The following is a 6,249-nucleotide window of genomic DNA, read 5'->3' as shown; positions in this document are numbered from 1 at the left end:
AGGTTGTTTTGCCACAATGACTCAGTGTCGTGGAAGCTATGACTGCCCAAGAATATCTGTGTCACAAAGACCATTTCCATTTTACCATCTCCAGTGTTCACCTTGCACAAGGGCTGGCAGTTTACAGGCGCTGGCACCATCTAGGGGCCAACTGTCAATCACTGATGTGCTAGAAGATCAGTGCCATAATACATCAAAATAACACTATATATAAGCATACAAATATATATAGTATATATATTATATATATATAATGTGCCTAAACAAAGCATATCATAGTAGAAGTGTTGAAAAAGGCTGTGTGCGTAAGTTTTTACTTCTAGGCATAATTCGGGCACAAAAACAGAGTCTCAGTTGTTAGTTACCTGCTTGAGCTGCTTATTTTCTATTAACTGAATGTGCAGGTGATGTCATGTGCTGACCAGTAACTCCTCATTCACAATCAGAGAACCGCAGAATTTTTTGGGTTGGAAGAGACCTTCAAAGGTCATCTAGTCTAACCCCGTGCAATGAGTAGGGACATCTTCAACTATATCAGGTCCTCTGCTTCTGATGATATTCCAGTTATGCCTTCAACAGTCACCTAAAAGTGTCAAAATAATGGAATGAGGATCTCAGGAAGGAAAAAAAACCCACAAAAAGCTTTAAAACCATGGATGGATCACACTTCAAGAGGATGAAACATATAAATGATGCTTTAAGTTTCCTCTATATAAACAAAAATCCTTAACCTGAAATTTTTAAAAGCATTTCTGTGTCAATCTCTATAATTATGGATAAAGATTACTAAAAGGCAAAGAAATCTAGTACAATGGACTTCTCAATCAAAACTGTCTAGCTCTGCTCCAGAACTAGGGCTCCTAAATTCTACTTCTCAACAATTAATAAACAATAATTTCCATACTATTAGCTTTATAGGAGTAAATTGTTTCTCACAGTTAATTACACTCTGTGGCTTCCTACACAGCACATGTAAAAATAGTATTTTCAGTACCTTAGTTTTCTTAGTTCTTTACATTCTGAAGCAGATTAAATAACAAATTCAGCAGCTCAGTCTGTATTTAGATGCCTACATAAGCATCTTGATTTTTCAGAGCACCTACAACCCTCAGAGTTGCATAGTGCTTCTGAAAATCAGGCCATTTATTTAGGCGTCTATATTTAGGTCCATGAGTTTGAAGCGTTTGGCTTGAGGTCACGTAGCTATGGCTCATTGCATTTTTTTTTATTTCCATTTGGGTCACAATGGGCAAGTCACTTCTAATAGTTCTCATCAAAAATCTAAGAAATAGCAGGAGAGGTGGTATGAAATACTTGCTAAATACCATCATGATGCTCAGCACTTCCTCAAATACATGACATTTCCTGCCTGGAGAATTTCAGTCAGAAAAAATGAAGAAATGAGTGCATCAGAAAGGTGAGACACTGTGTTCAGAGGCTGAACTTATGTTATGGTTAAACTGTGCTTATTTCCTGGATTTTACTTGTCTGGCGTCTTTGTCATTCCCTCTATAACCTTATGATCATTTTGACAAGTCAAATGTTTTAGCTTCCTGTATTTGGATTAGGTAAATCCTAGAAACCAAGTGCTTCTACTCCTTAACATGTGGCAACAAACCACAGTTCATTCTCGAGGAATCTGAGCTGACATTAGCAGTCATGCTGTTGAATTATGACTATACCTCCGAGACTGCTTTTGAATTTGCATGGTAGCTTGCACAGGCCTTGACCTTAGTGAAGCAGTTACAACAATCTGAGACTCTGCAGAGAGAAGGTGTGCAGAATCTCAAAGGACATCAAGAGGAAAGCAGGACATCAGAAGGAAAAAGTAATCGTTTAAAGAAACAAGGAAATCGGTTTCTTTAATATCTTACCTCCGCAGTTTGTCATCCCTCTTCTTCCCAACGTGAGATGCTCATAGCTTTGGGAGCAGGTATGTACACAGAGATGCACACAGCACTCCCTTCATTTTGTGTAGGGGTGATGATAACTGGGAAGAAACAGGAACAATGTAAGTGAAAGCAGTAATCTTAAATACCTCGTGTATTTCAACAGAATTAAAATCTCATCTTCCAGCACCCTCATTCAAATGGGAGAATATAAATCTGGCCATGACGTTTCAGATTTGAGAGAACTGTACTTGTGCTTAAGGCTGGTATCTGTTACAGAACAAAAGGCTTTTTTTTGTTTCCTTTCTTTCTTGAAATGGAGGTTGTTTTAAAAGTCAATGAAACCCATTTCCCCCCCCCCAATCTATCATACATCTAGGCTAAAAAAACATCTCGGTTAAAAATACTCCTTAATCAGAAATTGGGACGTGGCATTTTTGTTGTCTTCAAAACTGAGGGTTAGCTGTAAGATAATAAAGCTCTATTTTGTGGCACTTTTTACGTTAGATAGAAAATTTTTGCGATGTCAAGTCGAAAAGACTTTTTTTCAGGCAACTCTCATTCTCAGTAGCGGATGGAAAATGTGAAGACTCTTTGTTCCTGTTCTTATTGCCTTAAAAGACACGAGCCTCCTGTCTGACCCTGAAGATGGTCAGGAACAACAGGGTTATACCAGAGACAGGGTTTAGGGAGCAACAGAGTCAAGTGCATGGGCTGTCCCACTGCAAAGCTGGGGGCTCAGGGGTTCCCAGAGTGGTGTCACAGGTTCTCCCCACTTGCCTGCCCCCCACATACCAGATTCGGAGAGAACCAGCATCCCTGTGCAGAGCTAAAACCTTTGCTCCTCTGCATATCCAAACCCCCAAAGAAGGAAACAGTCATGCACCACAATAAAACTGCTCCTGGAGTATCATGTGCAAGGGCATTACAGACAGTGCAATTTTACAGCAAGCAATTCTTATCTGCAGCAATTTTGCATTTGTGCAATTATTCTCCTTGTACCCACAACTGCAAAATGCTCTGTAGAGAAATGAAAAAGCATAAAAAAAAGGGGGGGGGGATGAGGGGTGAGAAGAGACAGCCTTTGCTTTGCGCATTTTTACTTAAACATCTGCAATATGTTGTATCTAAGCTGCTTTGCAGTTGCTATATGCATAGAGGATAGAACTGGAGAGGTGTCGAGGCAATGCTATCTCACTGTACTGAGTGACTGGGTGATAAAATAGCAGATGAAATTCAGCAGTGATAAGTGCAAAGTAATGTACAAGGGAAAAAATAACCCTAGCTCTGCATACATAGACACTGGTTCGAGCTATCACTTTGCTGCAGGAGATCTGGAGGTTGAAGTGGAAAGCTCTCTAAAAATGTCTGTGTGGGGCTAGTAAGTGGTCAAAAAGGGGAATGGAATGCTCAGAATTAGTAGCTCCCCTCTTAGGTGACAAGGGGACCCCCAAAGTCATCAGACTAATATGCTCAGAGTTCTTCCGAGTCCCTCGGCCACACAGCTCTTGCCTATTCCAGATCCACCAAAATTCAATACTCATTTTAGAAGAATCAGAAGTTTTAAAGAAAGTAGTGTTTTCTAGTAAAATCAGAAAGGATAGAGAGGATAGTGATAAAGTTTCACACTGGAAATAAAGAAAAACGCATTAGCTTGAAAGAGGAATAGCTGAAGGGAAACCCATTTGAAGTCTGGAAAATAATGACAAAGAGAAGGTCAAAAAAAGAGATTTCATTTACTGCCTCTACAACAAAAAACCCCTTAAAGAAACAATTGTGAAGCCTTGAAACTGTTCTTACACGATGAAGAATTATCAAAGCACATTGAGGAAAGCAAAACCACAAACAGGCTCAAAAAGACTTAAACTAGAGAACAGGACCACTGTTAGCTAACTAAGCTTAGTAGCTTAGATACAACCGAGTTCCAGAATTCCCTACCTCACTAGTTGCTGGAAAATTGTAAGTTAAATAGGAGAAGAATACACGGTCTTTTTTTTTTTTACATTGTTTTACTAAGCATCTAGTCTTGGCTGCTGGAGATAAGATACAGAGTAGAGGGATCCAACAGTATTGTTATATTCTAAAAAAGTAACTGAAACAATCGAGGGTATGCTAATGCTGATAAAGTCAACACTAATTTCACTTGCTTTATCCACTCTAATCTCCAGATTCAGACATTTGCAAGAAGTCATCACCCATATCTGGCCAAAGAATTTGGGATTATCCCAGTGAGGACAAATATAAAAAAAGCAGCATTCGCTTCTTGATAATCTACAGATTTTGAGATATTACTTACTCATTTCTGCTGAAAAGAGAAAGCTCTGTCACCAAAGCTCCTGCAAAGGCTGCAGAACTGAGTCAGTGTTTGTATTTTGATGATAAATCAGCATAACATAGAGGGGCAAAACGTTTTGGTTACAGCACTTCAGTTGTGTTGAAATTCACCGTGGTTTCTTCAGTACATTTGAGAGGCCACTTTTGCTTACAGATTCAATCTGGAGATAAGAAGCAGGTGCAGAGTGAAGATAATGAGCAGCTCAGGATTTGGATGAGATGGGCTAAGCCTGTGCTCTGAGGTATCAGTAACAAAACTCCCACTCAGTTCTGTGGGAGCAGGACTACAGCACTGCTTGCAAATCTTGCAAGTAGCAGCTGTTTTATCACCTCCTTTGGTATTCTTTCCAGAATTTCAGCTTCCTACAGATTTTGGCACTCTACAACCACTTGGGTTGTGGGACGATGCCCACAGCATTTAGGAAGCACAGGGTGCCCGCCCAGGCTGCGTGGCCTGAATAGCACTGGGGCTTAAGTGAGTAAATGGTATGACTCCAAAGAGGACAGTCTCTTAGGTGCTCTTACTCTCTTATTCTTACAGTGCCACTTTTCCATGTCTAAATAATGTATTATTTTGTGACCTTTCCCAATAGAAATCTTTAATGCTTGCAACAGGGGATATTAAAGCCCCTGCAATTATTGCCATTCTCATTATTATCTAATCTGAAGGGAACTTTTACTGCAAATGGTGGAATTTGTTTTTTTTCCCCTTCATCTTAGCAATAATGTCTGCATGCATATAAAAGACAAAGTACCGAGTTAGGCGTTCCTGATTTTTCCTGTACATGGATTAGCTTGTTTCCATGACTGTAGATATTCCCTACTACAAGGAAAGCATACAGTAGGGCAATATCATCACAAAGAAAATATTCTTCCCAATATGAAAATACGAAAAAGAATAAAACTTGAGACTGGCTACTGTAAACAAGACACAGTTAAGAGGCAGGGGGATAAGAAGACACAAGGAAATTGTATAACACAGAATGTGGGATGGTAAAAGCACGGTGGATGCTCTTCCTACTCAGAATATTAAAATAAGACATCATGCAAAAGGAACACATGTAAATGGTGACAAAGGAAGATACCCTACTGGCTTTAATTCCTAAAACAAAACCCAAAATGTCAAGCATATCTTTTGATTTAAAAGCTGATTAGTTTGTATTGTGACATCTTTGGTTCTATAGCTTGCTTTCTCTTCTGCACAGTGCCTAAAGCAATAACATCATGATCAGGGATTCACATTTTAGGCACAAGGATAAAACAAGAAATAATAACTGCTACTATCAGTTACCTATTATATATTAAAAAATAAAAGTAGAACCAAAGAAGAAAGCCTGGAAGGTGTCTAAACTAGATATGCATCCAGGTACATCAGTCCTTAGTTAATGGGACCAGGAAAAAACTCTTCTGTTGCAAATACAACCACCTACAATGCATTGCTCTTGCGTATTTGCAGACATCAGGTGGGATACACTATTGATCTCATTCATTACAACAGTTATTTTATGCTATTATTGGAAAATGCTGATATAAATGGCATACCTCTTTTTATGTATTTTTAACTAACGGAGAATTATTCCTTCCATGGATCTTTTATAGGGTATTTAATAATTATATGGGAGTCTTCTAGTTCTCCATTATATTGTATAGATTTTCAGAGCTATCTTTACAAAAACCTATTTACATTTCTGTATCCCCCTATTGATTAAATCCCTCTCTATTACTCCAGAGTGAAGACTGCAGAAAATCAGCATTAGCCTCTGATGCTTAGTAGTCTTGAACACACAGCTGGAAGAGAAAATAGCCCTTCCTTTAATAAAGCATGCCTTGAGGGCATCTGGATGCTTTCTCTTCTTTTTAAAATCATGAGCGTGATGAGCCTTTTTCCACTGTAACTGTGATGAGTCCTACAAATGTACCTTCTGGCTTCATCTGTAATGGGGAGGTACACGTTGTTTACCTTAACCTGAACAAGAGATGAACAAGTGGACCCATTCCAGATGGAGCTCACTTCTAGGGCTAGTTT

This window comes from Nestor notabilis, unplaced genomic scaffold (genome assembly GCF_000696875.1).
Source record: "Nestor notabilis isolate BGI_N333 unplaced genomic scaffold, ASM69687v1 scaffold15502, whole genome shotgun sequence".
Classification (NCBI taxonomy): Eukaryota; Metazoa; Chordata; class Aves; order Psittaciformes; family Psittacidae; genus Nestor; species Nestor notabilis.
Note: the sequence above shows the minus strand (reverse complement) of the source record.